This window comes from Schistocerca americana, chromosome 4, assembly GCF_021461395.2.
Source record: "Schistocerca americana isolate TAMUIC-IGC-003095 chromosome 4, iqSchAmer2.1, whole genome shotgun sequence".
NCBI lineage: Eukaryota > Metazoa > Arthropoda > Insecta > Orthoptera > Acrididae > Schistocerca > Schistocerca americana.
Window position 1 is genome coordinate 282,121,799 of NC_060122.1, and position 24,021 is coordinate 282,145,819.

A 24,021-nucleotide genomic window follows, 5' to 3' on the forward strand; every position below is an offset into this window, starting at 1 on the left:
GGTTCAGGAGATGGTGAGATGTGAACCGGGACTTATGGGTAGCATAATTTGGTCAGATGAAGCCCAATTCAAACTCAATGGAACTGTCAATAGGCACAATTGTGTGTGCTGAGCTGAAGATAATCCTCACATTACAGTTGAAAAGGCTGTGAATTTGCCTGGTGTAAATGTGTGGTGTGGTTTGTCTGCAAGGGGACTCATTGGGCCTTTCTGCTTTAAAGGTACTGTTACTGGAGAAACGTACCTAACAGTGCTTGCTGACTCCATATGCCTTGCCATTCATGCATTATATGGTAATGATGAGTTTTATTTCCAACAAGATGGCACCCCGGCACACTATCATAGTGACGTACGAGAATACCTGGATCACAATGTGCCTGGCCAGTGGATAGGACACAGGGGACCAATGGAGTTTCCTGCATGCTCTCCAGACCTCACGCCACTGGATTTCTTCTTATGGGGCACAGTAAAAGAGATGAGGTGTACAAACGTAAATCACGTAACCTGGACACACTTTGGAATGAGATTCAGGTGTTGTGCGCAGAAATCTCATTGGACACTTTGGTACAATGTACAGAATCAGTGGTGACTCGTACTCAGAAATGTATTGATGCTGAAGGCCACCAGTTTGAACATTAATCACATTTGCAAAGCACATTTATTTTTCCAATTGGACTTTAAGCTTTCCATTTCCAGAAATTTAACTTTGTAGAATGGGAAATAAATTTTCTATGACGCTTCAAAGTGTGTATACATTTTTTTGACGCACCCTGTATTATCAAAAAAGGACTGAATATTTAGACAGCTTTTCTCAGACACCACTTTGTTGTAGTTAGCTGCATCAACTGCAAAACATCTGGGATTACTATTGATATTGTCAGCCAGGTCATAAATACACAACATGAACAACATAGGTGCCAACACACTTCTCTGTAGCACATGTGAATTTACACCTACTCTCCATCCAAGATAACATGTTGTGTCTCCTCAATGGTGCTTGGAGCAAACAGGCTTAAAAATAGCTACCACAGTTACTGGTATGATGCTCAGTTTCTAACTGCCACTAACCTGAGTGGGACAGAACTCGAATATCAGCTCACTTTAGTTGTTCAATAACTTGGATGCTTTGGTGCCGAGCAACATACTAAGTCATTTTTCTACATTTCGTGGCTTACTATAGGAATAAAGAAATGTTAATTAACTTGAAAGTTAATTAAACTTCATCACATAATTCAATGCCTCAGTACCTGAGCCAACAGATCTCCAACTGGGATTTCCCTATCGCTATGCCACATCAAACATTTATTGTTTTATGGAGTGTTTACATATGCCATGAAGCTTCTAGAACATTCTAGAAACACATAGCTTCCCATGTAACAGATACCTCTCATATCCATTTGTCCATACATGCTTAGGGTAGGCTTATTGTCAAGGAGCAGAGTACAGCCTTACTATGTAGATCCTGTGCTTGGTAGCATTACTCAAACCCTTCTGCACAACTCTCTTTGGTGTAAATGAAACAGGGACTAAATTACAATGCCATAAATTTTCTAAATGAACCACAACGCTGAATGGATGCCCTGATTCTTACTGTATTAAATTTGGGTAAAGCATTTAGGATATTATTACCAACAAAAATTTAAGTTGAAGAAAATTATTTACACAAATTATTGGGGAGGATGGGGAGAGGAACATTTATACATTAGTTTGAACTTAAAAATAGTGGCATCACAAATGTGGAGACACTATGCAATGGAATGTACTATTGTCACTGATACCACACGTTGTTGACATACCTACCTAATCTCTGAGCAAATGAACTCACCCGTTCCACATCACCAGTGTGTTCACAATTGAGGGAATTACAGTCACTTGTGAGCAAGTGGTCTAACGTAATTGTGTCACTATGTTTTTGAAACAGGAAGAACAGAGTTGGATCAAGATTGAATGTGCCAAAGGCGATACAGGATGACAGTGTCATCAAGGACTTCAAGAGGCATGTGGGGAATCAGCATTGTGATACAGAACAGTGGCATGTTGGGTAAAAGCCTTCAACTAAGGTCGGCACACTGTGGCAAACATGAATCAGGCAGGTCATCCTAGCATCTCTGAAGAAGAAGTGCATGCTGTTGCCACATTAGTGGACAGTGATCAACGCCATACGATTTGTGAGCTCACCCACGAAACCAGATTAGCACATATGACTGTCCTTCACATTCTGAAGGAAGGCCTGGGCATGCAAAAAATTGTATTACAAAGGGTTCCACATGGCTTGATGGAAATGTAGAAATGGATGCGTTATGACGCTGCTAAGACGCACTTGGAGTGCTATGAGCACAAAGGAGAGGCTTTCTTACGCCATATCATAACACTGGATGAGACATGGGCCACATCATACAATCCAAAATTGAAACACCAATCCAACAAATGGCATCATTATGGGTCGCCGCGAAAGTCAAAAGGGCATCAGAGCCCCTGTATGGTGAAAGTTATGGTGATTCTCATCTATAACTGTGATGGTGTTATGCTAACACATTACATTCCTCCATGTCAGACCATCAATGCACATTATTACTGTGCATTTTTGGAGCATCATCTGCAACCAGCTTTGCAAAAGAAGCGGCAATACTTTCTGCGCAACCCACCCATCATTTTGCACGACAATGCGTGGGCACATACCGCGCAAGCTGTGGCTACTCTTTTTGGTCGATGGGACTGGAAAGTACTGTACCATCCACAATACTACCCAGACTTAAGTCCTTGTGACTTTGATTTGATTCCAAAGGTAAAGGAATCAGTTCGTGGCATTCACTTCAGAACTGTTCCAGAGATTCTTTAGGCAGTAGACCGCTCCATTCGCACCATCAACAGAACAGGCTCTGCTAACAGTATACTATGCCTTCAACATTGCTGGCAATGGGTTCTACACAACGCTAGTGATTACTTTGAAGGACAATAACAGGTGCAAACATGTAACTCTTTTGTATCGGTTGTGAATAAATAGTTGCCACTATTTAAGTTCCAACCCTCGTATAATACTATAAGTACAAATAGCTGTGAAACTAATAGATGAACTGTCATACAAATTAATGAAAACTATGAAAATGAAAGCGGATTTGTTAAGTGAGATTAAGGCAATAGAGGAAATTTGAGAAAGATTAAAACAACACTAGCATCAGATTTGCAAGATGACATGGGGCAATTGATAAATAAATCTAAACTAAATAAATACAAATAATAAAAGACTGAATCACAGAAATGATCAACAAAAGACTGCCATAAATTTTATCTTTTGACTGAAAGGTCTTTTTCTGAAATAGAAAACCCACATTCACACAAGTACAACAAACACATACACGACTACTCTCTGGCCACTGTGAGAACTCCCATCTATGCAGTTCATAAAAGCTATCATTGGTAAGAAGGATCCAAATGACCAAGCTGCAAAGTAGTCACTGAATCTGTTGGGCAGCATGTTCAGCAGCAAGTTCATCCAGCTGCCTTTTGGTCACAGTTTGTCAGCGGCCATTCATGTGGACAGACAGCTGTTAGTTCGGCCATTCATGTGGACAGACAGCTGTTAGTTGTCATGCCCATGTGGAAAGCAGTACAGTGGCTGCAGCTTAGTTTGTACAACACATAACTACTTTCACAGATGCTCCCACCTCTGATGGGATAGGAGAGGCCTGTGACTGGACTGTAAGGATGTACAAGGACATTTTGTAGGTTTGGTGGGCAGTGGAGTACCATGTGGGAGGGATGGGAGGGATAGTGGGCAGGATACTCTCCACTCCAGGACAATACCTCCACTTCAATAGCTGCCACCCATTCCACATCAAGAAGTTCCTTTGATACAGAGTAGCCACCCATGATCATCACATCTGCAGTTAGAAGCAGTCTCTCTCTGTATGTACTGAGCCCTTCACAGACCAAAACAATCCTCCCAAATTTGTACATAAACAGATCTCACATGCCTTGCCTCTCCAGTCATCTATCACCTCCCACATACCCACTGACTGGTTATACAGGAGCACTTCCCTCATGACTCAGTACTGGGACAACTGAATCACATTTTCCAACAGGGTTTTGACTACCTGTCATCATTCCCTGAAATGAGGAATATCCTTCCCATGACTCCTACAGTGGTATTCCACTGTATATATGAATATATGAGTCATATCCTTGCAATACGCCTAGATCTAAGAACTGTCCCATACATCCTCTCACCACCACATACTCCAGTCCAGTCATAGGCATTTTCTATCCCACAAGAGCAGTCATCTTGTCTTCAAACTACGCTGTAATCAGTGTGCTCCTTCTTGATCCTTCCTACTGACACCAGCTGAATCATGCAAGTGAGATGCTTTTTTACCTCCCCCCCCCCCAGCCACAACCTTTGCTAAACCCTGCCCTCCACTTACCTTACCTGTCTTCTTCTCTGGTCTCCCTCTAGCACAACACAGCTTGCTATTTCACCAATTTACCCACTAATCCTTTTCCCCTTCTCTACTTCTCTTCATTTCCACGCCCCACTCCTCCCAAAAGAAAGCTATCTGACTGCACATAGCTGCCCTACCATGTCCCTGCACACTCCCATTCCCACTAGCAACACTACACCTTCCCACACCCCACCCTGCTATACCCCCCCTCCCCCCTCCTCATGCCACCTCCTTATCTGCACCACCTGATTGCTGCTCCCATCAGGTGCAGTAATGACTCAGTCCAGCCATAGTGTTCATGGGTGAGTGAGTTTTGCTTGTGTGAATGTTTGTGTGTTTTCTACTTCATAAGGAGGCCTTTTGCTGAAAGCTAAAAAGTAAAGCAGCCAATTCATTGTGCCTGTCTGAATCTCAGGATATCCTGATATGGTGAGTAGCAATCTATCCTTTTCATAAGACCATTATTTTTACATTGTGGATTTTCCATTGTTTAAAACAAGACTGATGAATTACAGATACTCTATGCATTCATTGATCAGCCAGAACATTATGACCACGCACCTAATAACAGGTATGACCACCTCTGGCACAGATAACAATAGCTACGTGTTACGGCATGGAAGTAATGAGGCCTTGGTAAGTCACTGGAGGGAGTTGGCACCACATCTGCACAAACAAGTCACCTGATTTCCATAAACTCCTGTGTGGGGTCAATGAGCTCTGAAGCCACATTCTTTGATACCCCATCTGTGTTCAGTTGGGTTCAGAACTGACAAGTTACGGGGCCAGCACATCAACTGCAACTCGCCACTGTGTTCCTCAAACGCCTCCATCACACTCCTTGTCTTCTGAAATGGCCCATTATCTTGCTGAAAAATGTCACTGCCACCAAGAAACATGGTCATCATGAAGGGATGCACAAGGTCTGCAACCAGTGTACAATAATCCTTGGCCAGCATGGTTCCTTGCACAAGCTCCTCTGGACCCACATCCACATGAATGTTCCCCAGAGTATAATAGTGCTGCCACCAAATTGTCTCTGTCCCGCAGTACAGGTGTCAAGGAGCTGTTCCCCTGGAAGATGACAGATTCACGCACTCCCATCAACTTGATTAAGAAGGTATTGAGATTAATCAAACCATGCAATGCCTCTGCCACTGCACCAATGTCCAGCACTGATGGCCACATGCTAATTTCAGTTGTAGTTGCCGATGTGGTGGTGTTAACATCGGCACATGAATAGGTTATCAGCTGCGGAGTCCCACCGTTAGGAGAGTTCAGTGCACTGTGTGTTCAGACACACATGTACTCTGTCTAGTATTAAATTCTGATGTTAGTTCTGTCACAGCTCGCCACCTGTCCTGTTTTACCAGTCTGCCTAGCCTACAATGTCCGACATCTATATTGAGGGGTGGCCATCCAACCCTGTGACAACTGGATGTGGCTTCACCTTGGGTTTGCCACATGTTGATGACACTCACCACAGCACTCCTTAAAGACCCAACACATCACACAGTTTCTGAAGAGCTCATGCCAAGCCTTCAGGCCATTACAATTTGCCCTCAGCCAAACTCAGATAGATCGTGCACCTTCCCCATTCTATACATGGGCAATACTTTCATTGATACTACATGCACTGTGCATGTGTCTGACTAGCAGTCATCCCTCACCACATGGCACTGCTATTGCCTAGATGAGTATATATCGACTGTAGATCAGTGGTCATAATGTTCTGGCTGATCAGTGTATAATCATTATCGATACTGCACATGACAGAGTAATGTAAAGAAGATCAGGGATATAATGGATTGCAGAACAGGAAAGTAGTGGGCAGTGTTTTAAAAGACTTCATGTTTGCCATTCACTGTACATTAATTACAAGGCCACTACTGCAATTTTGCCCTTTTGGTCATTTTCAAGTAGTTAACAGGTGCTGGAAACACAGCCTTGTCACATACACCATCTCTATGTAACAGATAAGATAAACATACAGGAAATTAAAATCATGCTTGCTGAACATCCAGTAAGCATGTGTTTAGTTTCATGCATTGTTATCCTATCTGTCACATAATGGTAGTGTATGTGACAAAGTCTGTCGCAAGCTACGGAGGCTCACATCACTTTCATTCTTTAAATCCTGACTAATGCTGTAATTTCTGCACCTGTTAATCGCTTGAAAATGACCTAAAGATCGAAATTGCAATAATGGACATTCTAATGAATGTACAGTCAATGGTGAACATTTGGTCTTTTAAAAAACAACACACAGCAAATAAATTTCTGTGCAAGAGGTTTTTGGTGTAGGTGTTGATGAATTCACTGATGGGATGGATACTTTTTCTGTGGCTACCTAGGCTGGAAGGAAGGGATTGTTTATCATAGAAGTGCTGCCAGCTATCAGAGTGTAGTTATTTTTGTTTATTGGTTGGTTTTATAGTAACTGTTGAACTAACATAAACTTCAATGAGGTAGGGACCAACATCATGATAGGTGACTTTTGCTACACAAAAGGACTTGTGAATTTGAGATGGGAAAGTTGTTGCATCGAGAGGATGAGTTCATTTCTAGTATGAGTCCAGATCACATAAATATCAATACACCTTTACCAAGTGAGGGGGTCCAGCTTTTAGGTCTTGAAAAATGCCTCTTAGTTTGCAATTGGTCAAAAGAAATTCTTGTCAGATGTAAATGCTGTTAGTGGTACTAACAGATAGACAGACAGACAGACAGGCAGGCAGCGTCCAGACACTCATGGATGAGACAGGAACTGAAGTTGAGAGTAATAAAGCAAAAGTAAATACGCTGAATTCAAATTTCAGATTTTCCTTTACAAAGACTTATCCAGAAGTACTAGCTAAATCGAAACCTCTCATCACTGCAAAGATAAGTGATATAAATATTAGTGTTAGTAGTGTTAACAAACTGTTGAAATGACTAAAACTGAATTCAGCACTTGGGCCTTGTGAAATGCACATCACATTCCATATCAAACTGCACTGAGTTAACCACTCTATTAATAATAGTACACCATAGATTTCTTGAACAAAAAGTCAGCCTAATAGTTCAAGGAAAGTAAAGATCACAACTGCCTACAGGAAGGATACAGAATTGACTCACAGAACTACCATCCAATATCTTTGGCATCCATTTGTTGCAGAATCTTAGAACATATTCTGAGCTAAGTGTAATCAGATATTTTGTAAAGAATGATTTCCTCCATGCCAAATGTGTTCTAAGTACACTGATTATGTAAAACCCAGCTCATACTTTTATCACAACATATCCTGAAACTCGTGAATCGAGGCAGTGTGGTAGATACTGTATTCTCGACTTCCAAAATATATTTGACTCACAATTAGTACCACACCTCCATGTATTAATGAAAGTATGATCATATGAAGTATCAAGTTAAATTTATGACTAGGTTGAAGATTTCTTGGAAGGATGCAGCATGTTATCTTCAATGAAGATTTATCATCAGGTGCAGAAGTAATGTCGGGTGACACCCAGGAAAATATCTAGTGATCCCTGCTGTTCATGTTGTATATTAATAGTAGTAACCTTAGACATTCTGCAGATGATGTGATTATAACAAAGCATTGTCTGATAAAGAGCTGCACAAATTTTCAGGTAGATCTTGAAAAGATTTAAAAGTGCTGCAAGGACTGGCAACTTGCTTTAAATTTTCAGAAATGTAAAAGTGTGCACTTCACAAAAAGAAAATGATGTAGTATCCTATCACTACATTATTAATCAGTAACAATTGGAGTCAGTCACCTTATAAAAATACTTAGGTCTAACAGTTTCAATCAATATGAAAAGGTACAATCACATGGGATATTCTATCCAAGACTACTCATTTTCTTATTCACTTTGTGATAATCAAAAAATGTATTTGTATTTTATGAGCTACAGGAACAAATAAAAAGAAAAAAAGAAAGAAACATAATGTTTATTAGGGATTTCAACTTAAGAATAGGATTGTTAATTGCCTACAGCTTCCATTCTTACCTAAAAAACTTTTATTCATGCCAATTTTCTTATAAGTGCTCCAGGATAAAGCTATCTGCAACTGGCACTACACAAAAAAAGAGTTACTTACAATTTTTTTTATTTTGTATCCTGCACGTGTACTTTGGATTCTTATGTTTGGCCAAGGCAGTTCCCTCTAAACTGCCACACAGCTAGTATGAGTTTCGATACTGTCACCACTGGACAGTAATATGGTTTAGGAACAAGGTGTATGATCATGTTGATGAAGGGTGTCTGGCAAGTGACTTCATGTAGCACAGTCAACGTATATGAGAGGTGCAGCAAAAGTCACAAGAATGTTTTATAATGATTAAATCTTCAACAAAAGTTTATATTATGATGACTTCAAATGTATTAAAAGTTGTACAACTGTATTGCATTAATAACAGGCTGCACTTCTGTGGCTCTAAATGAAATTTCTCATTTGCAAGTGCAAGCTTATAATGAATGCTATAGAGTGATTTTTGAATACTGTTAAAATTTTGGCTATAAAGTTTTGTGACCATGAGTGATAGAAGCAAGAAACCAAACTCACCCTAAATTTATAGTGAAACTCATTTGTTAAGACTATTTTTATTTCAAGATCTCCTTTCGTTAAAAATGTACACATAATTTAAAACAAGAAATTTAACCATTATCACATTTGGTAATGCTTGCAGTTACTGTTAACAACAACTGTAATGTTCAAGTAATCCTGCTATCAGTCCACCAATCAGGTGGTTAAATATTAATAGAATATAAAAGCAAAAATGGCCATGGGACTTTCAGAATACTTACTTTTGTCACTGATGCAGCATCCAAAGATCCAGTACAGTTAAATACTATGTGATGTACTGCTATTTCTTTTGCTAGGTTTCTTATTATTTCAGTCTTTCCAGTACCTGTTGCTCCTATTGTTGCACCAAATAAGTGTTGTGTATAACCAATAAGTAATGCTCTGTAACTTCTCTCTGTCAAAGGAGTAACCACAAGACGAGAGGAATTTCCCAGATACTCATAACAATATTTTATAACGGCAGCCAAGCAGTTAATTATAACATCGTTTTGCCAGTAGTACCTATATTTAACAGAAATAATTATCAACATTTTAGTTTTGACAATGACTTGACATAATATTACAGCATAAGTTCCGATAGTGCTATGTACACATGAATTACATAGTTAGTGAAGTTCATAATAATTTTACTATGAAAAATGAAGTAATTAGCAATCTATTTATAAATAGGATGTGTGTAAGTTAATCCCACAGATAACAGTACATGTAATGGAAAAAACTACCACCATATTAACATCTGACTAAGAAGTAATCACTGGAAGTCTAACAAACATATAAACAGAGGAAGTGCAGTGGGAATTGCCACCAGGTCTGGACTCCTTTAGTGAACTTTTAGAAAACACCAACACAAATTAGGAGCTCCACTGCAGAACTTTAGCATCAGTGTTGTTCTCTTTCTCTTCAATTTTTGGGCTACTGAACAGACAGTGAAACATGAAAAAATAAAAAATAAAAATATTACTCTTCATTACCAAAGAACACACAATATGGATCAAGATCCTCACATGAAGATATGGATTAAGAGACTGGTCAATCATTCATATTCACTTCTTAACCCTCAATTAAGTGCGTGGGTGACAGTTGTCCCCCAGCAGTACTTGTCACAAGTTAATGCATGTTGATATTCAGAACCATGCCTTTCAATATCTGAATTTTTTGGGTCAGGTTTTTTGTGGTGATAATAGCAATTCTGTCACCTCTCCTATACAGTCTATATACTTCAGATATACCGCACCCAACAAGTTGGAATGAAGAGCTGGCCCTCTACACTGATGATACAGGTGCCAAGCACAAACAATAGAGGAGATCAATTGGAAGAACAACAATTGCATCACGCAATTAGAAACATGGCTCAAAAAATGGCGAATAAAACCAAACACCCAAAAAACACAGCTGGTACTATTCAACCACAAACAATTCTCAAGACGGAGAGAACAACAACAACAAAAACTCAAAATAAGCCTATGGGGAGAGACCATCAAACCACAAGACACAGCTACATACCTAGGAACGACCCTTGATTACATGATGTCATGGATCCCGCACACTCATAAAATTACCCATAAAGCAAACAATAGATGTAAGCTCATCAAACTTATAAGGGGCAGAGTAAATGGTGCCAACAATGACACTCTAATCCACACTTATAAAGCGTTTATACGTCCAGTGCTTTCCCACCTAAAACAATAAAAGAATGCATTGCTTACAATGATGAGAGCAATGACAACAACAACAGAGCGAACCTAATCAGCCACCTCATAGAAGATTAACACATATAGTAAGTAGAAGAACAAAGGCAGAAGATAACAACAGCAAACACAAGGACCATTGCTAAGGTTTTCAGGAGGTTTCCCTTAGCACTTGGGTAAATGCCAGGGTCGTCACTTCCTCTCACCAGAAAACAAAGGAATTAACAGGAACCTAAAGAGAAAATTTCCCGAGCCCAACAAATAAATGTTGTCCCAACAGAACAACATAAGCTAAGATAAGGCACCAAAGAGCAATAGGCTCTCCATATGCCTGCCTTCCACCATCTGGGAAAGGAATGATAGATGAAAAAAAAAAAAAAAATTGTCATTGGTCAGTAATTTCGGAGGGTGGGTGGCGAGCAAGCCCCCTGTGAGGGTGGCCCATGTGGCCATTTGAGTAAGAATTTTTTGCACCGATTTATTGAGACAATGAGTATTGTTTAATAGTGAAAATGTGCAAGCATATATTTGGTGAACTAGAACTGCTATGATTATTTGTGTGAGTATGATTTACGAGGTACACATCGTCGTAAGTGAACATGTGGTGGTCTGTGATTTCACGCCAAAACTGTTAGAACAAAGATGACAGTGGGACTTGTGGTTCTGTTCGAATTGATTGAATAACTTTAGATTATAGCAGCCTACATTACTGCTATTGGGAGCTCTGAGTCAAATTATTATTTAAAAAAACCTGTAAACTGTCTCACCAGTGCTAATTTCATTGTGTGAAAGAAAAGGACAATGCCAATAAATAGTGATTGAACTGTGTCATGAAAAAGAGATTTTTGCTATAATAATCTCCTATTTTTTGTTCCCTAGTATAATCTGTACTTGTGTCTGAGTGAATAATTAATTAAAAAACTGTAACAAATGCGTGTGTGTGGAAGTGTACTAATGCACCAAGTGTGGAAATCATCCCCTGAGACTTACGTGAGAGCCAAAATTTGCAATAACATTTTTTTAACCAACATTTGTATATGCACATTTCGTGTGAGAACTCTGCAACCACACTTCTTCTTCATTATATAACCACCGCATCGCAAACTGAACACAACACTGAATTGGTAGAAGGGGTGATTGATGTGGAAAGTAGATCCAGCTCCTCTGAAGTTGGTAATATGGCTGCATCTTGTTCATCTACATTTTACTATGGAATTGATCTAAAATAAGATGTTGTTGTTGTTGTGGTCTTCAGTGTTGAGACTGGTTTAATGCAGCTCTCCATGTTACCCTATTCTGTGCAAGTTTCTTCATCTCCCAGCACTTACTGCATCCTACATCCTTCTGAATCTCCATAGTGTATTCATCTACTGGCCTCCCTCTACAATTTTTGCCATGCAATGCTAAATTTGTGACTCCTTGATGCCTCAGAACATGTCCTACCAACTGGTCCCCTCTTCTTGTCAAGTTGTGCCACAAACTCCTCTTCTCCTCAATTCTGCTCAGTACCTCCTCATTAGTTCTGTGATCTACCCATCTAATCTTCAGCATTCTTCTGTAGCACCACATTTCGAAAGCTTCTATTCTCTTCTTGTCCAAACTATTTATCGTCCATGTTTCATTTCCATACATGGCTACACTCGATACAAATACATTCAGAAACGACTTCCTGACACTTAAATCTATACTCGATGTTAACAAATTTCTCTTCTTCACAAACGCTTTCCTTGCCATTGCCAGTCTACATTTTATATCCTCTCTACTTCAACCATCATCAGTTATTTTGCTTCCCAAATAGCAAAACTCCTTTACTACTTTAAGTGTCTCATTTCCTAATCTAATTCCCTCAGCATCACCCGACTTAATTCGACTACATTCCATTATTCTCGTTTTGCTTTTGTTGATGTTCATCTTATATCCTCCTTTCAAGACACTGTCCATTCCGTTCAACTGCTCTTCCATGTCCTTTACTGTCCCTGACAGAATTACGGTGTCATTGGCGAACCTCAAAGTTTTTATTTCTTCTCCATGGATTTTAATACCTACTCCGAATTTTTTTTTTGCTTCCTTTACTGCTTACTCAATATACAGACTGAATATCGGGGATAGGCTACAACCCTGTCTCACTCCCTTCCCAACCACTGCTTCTCTTTCATTCCCCTTGACTATTATAACTGCCATCTGGTTTCTGTACAAATTGTAAATAGCCTTTCGCCCCCTGTATTTTACCCTGCCACTTTCAGAATTTGAAAGAGAGTATTCCAGTCAACATTGTCAGAAGATTTCTCTAAGTCTACAAATGCTAGAAACGTAGGTTTGCCTTTCCTTAATCTTTCTTCTAAGATAATACGTACGGTCAGTATTGCCTCACGTGTTCCAATATTTCTATGGAATCGAAACTGATCTTCCCCGAGGTCAGCTTCTACCAATTTTTCCATTCGTCTGTAAAGAATTTGTGTTAGTATTTTGTAGCTGTGACATATTAAACTGATAGTTTGGTAATTTTCACATCTGTCAACACCTGCTTTCTTTGGGATTGGAATTATTATATTCTTCTTGAAGTCTGAGGGTATTTCGCCTGTACCATACATCTTGCACACCAGACGGTAGAGTTTTGTCAGGACTGGCTCTCCCAAGGCCGTCAGTAGTTTTAATGGAATGTTGTCTACTCCCGGGGCCTTGTTTCGACTCAAGTCTTTCAGTGCTCTGTCAAACTCTTCACGCAGTATCGTATCTCCCATTTCATCTTCATCTACATCCTCTTCCCTTTCCATAATATTGTCCTCAAGTACATCACCCTTGTATAGAACCTCTATATACTCCTTCCACCTTTCTGCTTTCCCTTCTTTGCTTAGAACTGGGTTTCCATCTAAGCTCTTGATATTCATACAAGTGGCTCTCTTTTCTCCAAATGTCTCTTTAATGGCAAAAAATTGGAATTGATCTGGTAGATTAATTGTGTAAAAAAAAATAAACAAAAATAAAGAGATGTTTCTAGGACCACAAGGAAATGACCCAAGGTGATATATTTGACATTTAAAATATATGTGTGCAACTAATCCACTTCTAGTGTCCTACAAAGAAATACTGCTTGAAATGTAAGAGACGGATGTGTGGAGAGTGTTTATAAAAAGACATTTGTGTAACATGCTTGGAACTAGTCCAGCGGTCACGAAAAAAAGTCCATTTCATTAACATTCATGCACCTAATTGTGCAACACTAACACACGAACCTAATGTTGGATTAAGCACAGAAGGTTAAAATAAATGTCACTGGCATGGTATGTCCTTAAAGTTCATCTATTAATTGCAGTTGTTAAGGAAAGCTTGTGGATGTCTTCCATAGTGATCTCTCTTCAGTTTGATGTTTTGTAATTACAATACATCCAACATGTCACGTGTCATGTGTTACTGTTTTTACTACACAAGAGACTCCAAAGGAAAAATAGTATACTAGTAAAAGTTAATAAACATAATGAATACACACATATATGCATTCATGATAATGCATTGCTCACTGAATAATCTGAATTACAGGAACTGCAACAGTACTTGTGACCAAATTGTACTTTGCAACAGTAGTTGTGATCAAATTATACATCCTCCTTTTTTTCCCTTTCCAATACACATGGCACCCCTATAACTGAGAGAGCCATGCGTGTAGCTAACTCATATCTAAGTCAATCCTATTTCAAAACAATCTTCATCCCTTTTCAAAAAAGCATTTAATATTAGTAACTCTCAGTATATTAGGATTCAAAGTCAACTTGGTTGTAGTTTACATCATTTCCCTTTCCTGTACAGATTTGTATATATTTTAATCAAATTAAGGTTGCATTTTGTAAGCATATTGTACTGTCACTGCCTATCCTGCATGCTGATATCGACAAGTTATCCCTATGGCAAGTGCAATGTGAAATTATAGATGAGTCATGGCTTAGCTTCTGTGATGCATGAGCTGTAGCTACAGGAAGCAATTTACAGTAAATTTGTCAAAATAATTAAAATTCTTGTCACCGAAGTTGTGTATTTCATATCAGTATTGACAATTTATTTGAGAATGAGATTCCAAAATAGTCTGTCATGTCTTGAGAATAGCACTCAGCTGTGTTGGGATGGTTATGGGTAAGTAACTTGTACTGAACAATTATCTGTGTAAGTGTTAAAAGCGTATGTATGTGTGTGTGTGTGTGTGTGTGAGAGAGAGAGAGAGAGAGAGAGAGAGAGAGAGAGAGAGAGAGAGAGAGAGAGAGAGAGATATAGAGAGAGAAGAGAGAGAGAGAGGGGGGGGGGTGGGGGGAGAGGTAGATATATAATTGATTTGTTGATCAAATATTGAGACCATAGATACTTTCTGTTTGAATTTCATACTGCCGAATCTACAAACAACCACATTGTGATTGGTCATGTATTGCTCATGAAAATAATCTGTTTTGGCACTAGAAATCATTAATGCCAATTGCTTGATCAGCGTCACTCATCTAAACTTGTAACAGCCTGTTTAAACAGTGGATTTCATGTGTTCATGCTCCATACATTTGAACTGAGTGATGAACCTGTTGATAGTAGACTTTGGTTTATTTTGCCTGCAATGGCGAAGTGTCAATAAATGAGTACACTGTTGATATGATGTATTATTTGTGAACACTGCAGCCCAAAATTTAAAGTATTTGATAATCAGAACATACTTGGATCTTGTCATTTTTTGGAATCTATAAAATGATAAACATAGCCCTGGTTCTAAGTTTGCATTACCTTGCACAGTATTCCAAGTGGCATAATCTGATGTGGGTCACAACATACTTACTTAGAAGTTCATACTCAGATCACAGATGGTGTGCAATTTTACATTCTCCGTTTCTTGGTACCTGAGCAGTTGCAGACAGGAGTGAAAAGGTGGCAGCATCAAGCTCGGGTTTTTCAGGTCTCTGTAGTTGGAGACACTACTACAGAATGACTTGGACATTAAGCTAAGGAGGTAGATATGTCAATGATAAGGAAATGAATCTCTGGGTTGCCTTACTGATACGTTTTTATAGCTTCTTCACATGTTTGCATTTAACATGTAGAAGAATACAAACACTAGTTCTTAACTTAAGTGTAAAACATATGTGAGGTTTACTAGATTCTCCAATCAGTTACCAGAGCAAGTGGCCATCCTGACCTATAACTTCACCAAGACTCGGGTACACACAGTAACATACATTACTACAGACCATGAACCATGGAAGAGAGAGATTCTATTGCTCTAATCAAACCGTTAGGTTCAATTATTCATCACAGTCTAAAATTAGTGGTTTCCCAATGTGTGTGACCTCTTAATGGACTGACAAAAGCAACTTGCACTATACATATTTTGCTAAGTTCTAGGCTTACTGCTAATATGCATACTTAAATGGTTTTTCTTTCTTTTTCTGGCAACCTTTCGTAACTCAGTCATTAAATGAGAAATACCAGTCATTTTTGTTGTTTTATCCCCCAGGCATCTTACAATGTTTCTGCTAACAAGCATAATTCATGATTAAAGCAATATGTTCAGAACCTAAGAATGTTTATACATTAGTCCCATTAAATAATTAACTCCATTAATATTTTTGTAATGACCTCCTCCCTCCACCACTGAAGGACTGTCTATTTACATACTTTTACTGTAAAGGAAGATTAACAATCAAGGCAGTATCCCACAACCCATTCTCTCTCCACTCTCCTTCCTTGCCCCCCCTCTCCACCTCTGCTTTTTTTCCCCTTCTTCTTCTTCTTCTTTTTTTTCTGATGTACCATCATATACTAGTCAAGTATCTAGAGCTACGTAAACATCATTAGTGTTTGCTGACTTCTGTTAATACATTCATTACATAAACATTACTTAAATACAGCTAAGAGGAATGGGCAATACATGCTCACCATCTATCTCCTGTATGTGTACAATACTCTTGCACACAAAACACGATGCCTTATCTAACTCATCATTTTCTCCCAGTGTCTCAATCTCACACCCATCTCTAATGGTCCTGATGTCAATGGGATGTTAAACCCTAAAGTTCCTTCCTTCCATCTTCAATCACCCACAACACGTTTAAAGGTAGCTCTGATCTTACACTCATCCATAGCAATTTCTCTGTACCATGTGGTGCTTCATCAAGGGGCCAGGTCCTTAATGCTCTTGCATGCAGCTTAATTGGTCAGCTTTCATCCAGACTTGCAGCAGTATGTCACTGACAATGCTTTCCCCAGATGGAACAATGTTCCACCAAGTTCTACTACAAGTATTCCTAGGTAAATTTTAGCATGATGATTATTAGGAAATCTAACACTAGGATTGTGCACGGACTATCAAATACAAGGAGAAAAACGTCCATATACTGCCAGAAATATTTTGCTCCCATCTGTAATTTAATGTTACTGAATTCAGTGAAAGCAATTCATTATCCCCTACTCCACATAATATATACCATGCATGGTTTAACCGTACCTTTTCAAAATTGCCACAGACATGTGCACATCTGTGCTCAATAAAAAATTGTGTTTGCTACTGCCCACTATGCCAATCAAGCAAAATTCACCTCTGCATACATTTCTGTAGTGTTAAAATTTACTGGGAGCACTGCCTGGCAGACCTGGGCCTCCCATTGCCATTTAATGGCTTGTTAATCCCATTTTACTTGTTCTTCTTGTCTTTACTTTGTCTATAGTCACAGCCTCAATGTCCAACTTGACTATATTTTCTATTCTGTGGTTGATAACAACTTCAACATATGTGGTACTAACAACCACAACGATAACACTTTTTGCCAGCCAAAAACATATTTCTATCACAGAGTTGAGTTAACCCATCTATTTCATCTATAGCCATCTGTGTCTGCAGCTCCAGCTAAGTTCCCTGGAAAATCCATGCATGCTTTCCTTGACACATCAGGTAGCAACCACCATAAAAATGCCTCCAGTACCTTCTGATCTGCTTCCTGCAGAAGTGAATTGTCACTGCATATTAACGCATAGGTATTGACATTGAGCATGTTTTGTTCCATCCATGAAACATTTAATGGAATTTCCCTGACTGCATTTAAATGCTTGCAATAGTACCTACAGCTATTCTGCCTTCTATATTGTTGTGCAGAACCTCTCTTTATCATATCAATGTCTGAGCCTTTTTCAGGTGCTCGTGGTGCATTACACAAGTTTTTGTGTCCTCTGTTAAACATAATTTGGCCATCTGCAACAAATGTCTGTCTGTCCAAAAACCCAGTTTTGAGGGTGTCAACAGGTTATCCACAAAGGCTATGACATCGTCTCCTGTTACGACATCCTCTCCTGCTTTTCCTGAAAAAGTATCAACTAGGATAATTGTAGCAGCATCTAAAATGAGTACCATTAAACTGGACAAGGCTCTGTCCTCCTTCAAAGCAGCTAACAATCTTCACAACCTGTATTATCTGCTCTCATCTAAGCTACTTAATCTAATAAAGACTGAACTGCTTCTAAGTGGTAACAACCCATGCCTATGATTCACTCACTGTAAAGCCCTTTATCTAACACACTAGCATAAACACAGTAGGATAAACACAGTCACACTTCATCTTATGACTATCATAACAACTCTTGATACAACTCAGTGCCTCTGCCTGACTGCTAACAATGTGCACTCATCACATTCCCTGGCATAATACCCATATCGTCTACACTGAATCACTTTACAGATGTGGACTGAGTACAAGGGGCACTATGCCACAGTAAGTTCCACTGCATGCATCTAAAGCACAATTTCCAATATAAGTTTCTCTTGTTCCCCTCTGCACTCGCTCCTGTTTATGCCCTTGTTAACCCTCACAAATTTCACCTTAAACTCTGACCTCCAGATCTGATTTACCCTGCACCGCTACTGCAATGCAAGAAGAAGACACTGAAACACTTGCACCTGATAGTAGCGGCATTACAACAGACCAAGATCCCAATGCTCAAGAAGTTTACAATAGTGAGGTGCAAGAAGATAACCAGCCTATCTTATGTACATAATGTTACATAAGATACTAACAATGAACATTTAATCAATAAATGTTAATTAAACCTTTGTTACGTATCATCTCTTGATCTTTCTAAAACAATAACACTGACACCTGAAATCAGAAATGGAATTCCCAATATTATACAGCCAGAACATATTTCTAAACACAGTTTCGAAGCTGAACTGTTAATCCCATGAAAACACTACATAAGACCTTAATTTTGTACTGAAGTATTTTGCTCATAAATGCAACTGTATTCCATGAAAATTGGAAAAGGTGGAAGGCACCAGTTCAGGCTCTGTCAGAATCAGGACTAGGCACAGTCCATACAACAGCTAGCATAGGCAGTAACTAACTGAAGATGAGAAAGGATGGCAAAAATTGGGTTAAAGGCTGGCATCGAGGCTGAACTGTGATGAAATGTCACGGTTGGTTCTCTGCATTTCCTCCTTGTCTGGAGTGTGTTCCTTTTGAAATTCCCCCTTCGTGCTCTGTTGTTCCCTAACCCTAGCCAGGGGGTGCTGTGGCATTGCTGAGGCAGGCTGAATGATGTGTTTGTGAGACCATGTCAGTCTGCAGTAGGAACTCTAATCGTGGACGTCTAGGAGTGTACAAGAGGCCATGCCATTTTGTTGATGTTTGGCATGAAAGTGTCAGGTATGTTGCATCATTAAGGCCATGATAGCAACCAATTTTACTGTCCTGGTTGCAGATGGATCAAAGGGGTTGAGGCCTGGTTGTCCATTGAAACTCCTATCCTACAGATGTCATCGGACTTAAAGTAAGACATTTTGAGCATTATTTTGTGTTATTTGCAAGCAACTGGGCCTCCCAGCATGTACAGTAATTTGGCGAAGATTATTTCTTTCATTGGTGTGTAAATGACTGAACAAGGAGCAGTTTATTTAATGATCACCTTATGCTCATGTTCTGGGTGTGCTGTTTGCGAGTGTAAACTTGACTCTCACCTTTGTCTGTTGATTTCTAGCACGTCGTCTAATACTGGATCCAAGTAGTGACTTTCAATTAATTAGCTGGATTCTTCCTTTTCCTTCTCACGACATGTGTTAAATGGCTAAGTAGAATCTGAAATGTGTCAATGATTTATGTTGCACTAGTTGATTCTGGGGTATGAATAGATGTGTTGGCACATCTGCTGTGTAAGGGAATCCTGCTAGTTTTGATTACCTTCTGACCAAGGTTCTTGTTTGACACTTGTCTTTAAATATGCTGCTAACCTGGTTAGCGTATGTTGTGGCTATTTTAAATTAATCACTAATCAATAGCCCAACACAGTTAGTTGGCCATCAGAAGTCATGTACGTGTTATTTTTTCCTTTATTCTAGTCAATCTATAAGCATGTTACTCTTAATTTGTTACTCTAGCCATTAAGTTGCCATTTTTGGGGGTTTAGATGGAGCGTGGCTCCTTTCAGTATAGATTTGTCAGTTTCCAATTTATTGTTTTTTCCACCAGTTTTTAATTGTGCTTATGTGCGTATATATATTTATAGATTGGTTATAATAGAGGGAAACATTCCATGTAGGAAAAATATATCTAAAAACAAAGATGATGTGACTTACCAAATGAAAGTGTTGGCAGGTCGAGAGACACACAAACAGACACAAACATACACACAAAATTCAAGCTTTCACAACAAACTGTTGCCTCATCAGGGAAGAGGGAAGGAGAGGGAAAGACGAAAGGATGTGGGTTTTAAGGGAGAGGGTAAGGAGTCATTCCAATCCCGGGAGTGGAAAGACTTACCTTAGGGGGAAAAAAGGACGGGTATACACTCGCACACACACACATATCCATCCACACATATACAGACACAAGCAGACATATTTAAAGACCTTTCCCAGTTGTCTGCTTGTGTCTGTGTATGTGCTGATGGATATGTGTGTGTGTGCGAGTGTATACCTGTCCTTTTTCCCCCTAAGGTAAGTCTTTCCGCTCCCGGGATTGGAATGACTCCTTACCCTCTCCCTTAAGATCCACATCCTTTCGTCTTTCCCTCTCCTTCCCTCTTTCCTGATGAAGCAACCGCTTGTTGTGAAAGCTTGAATTTTGTGTGTATGTTTGTGTTTGTTTGTGTGTCTATCGACCCGCAAGCACTTTCGTTTGGTAAGTCACATCATCTTTGTTTTTAGATATATATATTTATAGATATATAGGTGGAATCTAAATTTTTTATTACTATTGAACTGTACTTAATGTCATATCGTAAAGAAAGGAATTTATTGGAGGTTAACTGTTGCCGTAAGGTGTTGTGGATGGTGCACTTTCCTGTTATTCATTTTAATGTTCTAGTCAATGTGTAAGCTTGCTAATTATTTTCTCTTTACATGGAGTGTGCCTGCCTTGATGTTATATGCGACTGTTTCATAACCAGTTCTTTAATGTGCCTACACACATACTTACATTTGTGGGAGAACTTAAAGTGTGTTCCCCTGTTGAACTTTAACTAAAGTGCAGAAAACTGAATCAGGTGTTTATTATTGTTCTAGTGCTATTATCTGTCAAGTGTAATGTGACATTCTCTTGGTCTGTTATCAAGTTTTACAATAAATACAAATTGCAGTGAAGTGATGTGCTATTTCAGTTGTTCCCATGATTTCCTATCTCTGCATTGGTTAATCTAAACTTATAATATTTAATTGTTTAAATATTGGAAGGAGGTGCGTGTGTCCCAATGGTAGCAGAGCGTGGTTGCTTCCATTCCTAGTTAAGGGGGGAGGTTTAGATTTGCTTCACTGTCTTGCATTTACTGTACAGAGTTTCAATTTCATATGTCACTTGTAAATTTGACATGTGTTGTGATGGGGCAACATGACTGCCCTGGTCTGACCTTCTTAAAGAAGGATAAGATAGTCTACGAATTGCTCATTTGTCAGCAGCATATGCAGGGTATGGTGGCGGACTTTTCATTAGGTTGCGTGGTGCACTGAACAATCCAGTAGTCATTTCCAGTGAACTGATTGAGCAGGTCAGCAAATGCCCTACATGTCATTAGCAGTGCTGTCTATGAATTAAATCAGAATATTAATTTTCTTCATGGAACTCATGTTACCTCAAGACAGAGGGGACGGTTGCAGGCCCAGTTGTGCTATTGGCAATCTCGTTTACAGGACTTACAATTATTGACTATGAATGAAGAACAGCAGGGATCGGTTAGCCAAGTTACCCAAAGAGTAAAGGAACTGCAGGTTAAGGCCAGTGTATTAGGATTGGAAGATGTTCATGATGAAGGTGACAAGAGTTTGGCTTTCCTGGGTAACAATAATCAGGGTTTTAGTAGTCACGTGTTTAAGGGTCAGGGATCAGAGGTATTTGCAAAATTGCCCAATCCTATTATGAATTTATTGCAAGGGATTTCAGAGTTAATGATTGATGACTTAAGTCAAGTTCAAACAGTTTTGTGGCTTACTGTTAGCCTTGAAATACATACTATTGCCCTGCACTTTCCCCAAGTGCTTGTGTAATGTCTGTTGTATCCGTTATGTAAGGGGCTTCTTAGTGTAATTCTTTCTGAGGCCTTGCGTGTACAAGCTACCTCAGGTGAATTAAGAGACTTGATCATTAAGCGTAAACTTTCACCAAGGGTTCGTCAGCATTTAGAGTCCAATATTATTGGCGAGTGCAGGGGTTCGATGAGGCACTTGTGACAGGATACTTTCCGGGACTGGATCAGACTCTGAATGTGGCTCTCCAGCAGGGATACGACTTCCTCAAATCCTGCCCTGAAATGAGATCCATCCTTCATGAAATCCTCCCCACTCCACCAAGAGTGTCTTTCCGCTGTACACCTAACCTTCGTAACCTCTTGGTTCATCCCTATGAAATCCCCAAACCACCTTCCCTACCCTCTGGCTCCTACCCTTGTAACCTCTCCTGGTGTAAAACCTGTCCCATACACCATCACACCACCACCTACTCCAATCCTGTAACACGGAAGGTGTACACGATCAAAGGCAGAGCCACATGTGAAAGCACCCACGTGATTTACCAACTGACCTGCCTACACTGTGAAGCTTTCTATGTGGGAATGACCAGCAACAAACTGTCTGTTTGTATGAATGGACACAGGCAGACAGCGTTTGTTGGTAATGAGGATCACCCTGTGGCTAAACATGCCTTGGTGCACAGCTAGCACATAGGGTAAGGAGTCATTCCAATCCCAGGAGCGGAAAGACTTACCTTAGGGGGAGAAAAGGACAGGTATACACTCGCACACACACACACATATCCATCCACACATACACAGACACAAGCTTGTGTCTGTGTATGTGCGGATGGATATGTGTGTGTGTGCGAGTGTATACCTGTCCTTTTTTCCCCCTAAGGTAAGTCTTTCTGCTCCCGGGATTGGAATGACTCCTTACCCTCTCCCTTAAAACCCACATCCTTTTGTCTTTCCTTCTCCTTCCCTCTTTCCTGATGAAGCAACCGTTGGTTGCGAAAGCTTGAATTTTGTGTGTATGTTTGTGTTTGTTTGTGTGTCTATCGACCTGCCAGCACTTTCGTTTGGTAAGTCACATCATCTTTGTTTTTAGATATATTTTTCCCACGTGGAATGTTTCCCTCTATTATATATATATATATATATACATATTAAATTTTTTATTACTATTGAGCTGTAGTTAATATCATATCATAAAGAAAGGAACTTATTGGAGGTTAACTGTCACCGTAAGGTGATGTGGATGGTGTACTTTCCTGTTATTCATTTTAACGTTCTAGTCAATGTGTAAACTTGCTAATTATTATCTTTTTATATGGAGTGTGCCTGTCTTGATGTTGTAAGTGACTGTTTCATAACCAGTTCTTTTGTGTGCATGCACACATATTTGTATTTATGGGAGAACTTCAAGGGTGTTCCCCTGTTTAACTTTAACTAAAGTCCAGAAAACTGAACCAGATGTTTATTATTGTTTTAGTGCTACTATCTGTCAAGTGTGACATGCGACATTTCATTGATCTGTTATCAAGTATTACAATAAATGCAAATTGTAGTGAAGTGATGCACTATTTCAGTTGTTCCCACGATTTCCTGTCTTGGCATTGGTTAAAACTCATAATACTTAATTGTTTGAATATTGGAGTGAGGTGCATGCTTTGGAGGCACCCCAGAGTTGGTTGATGTCAGCTTGCACTAGTCACCAGCTGGAAGGCACCATTTTAGGCTCTGTGACCATCAGGACTAGGCGCAGTCCATACAACAGCTAGCAGAGGCAGTAACTAGCTGAAGATGAGAATGGATGGAACACAGTGGGTTAAAGGCTGGCATGGAGGCATCCTCA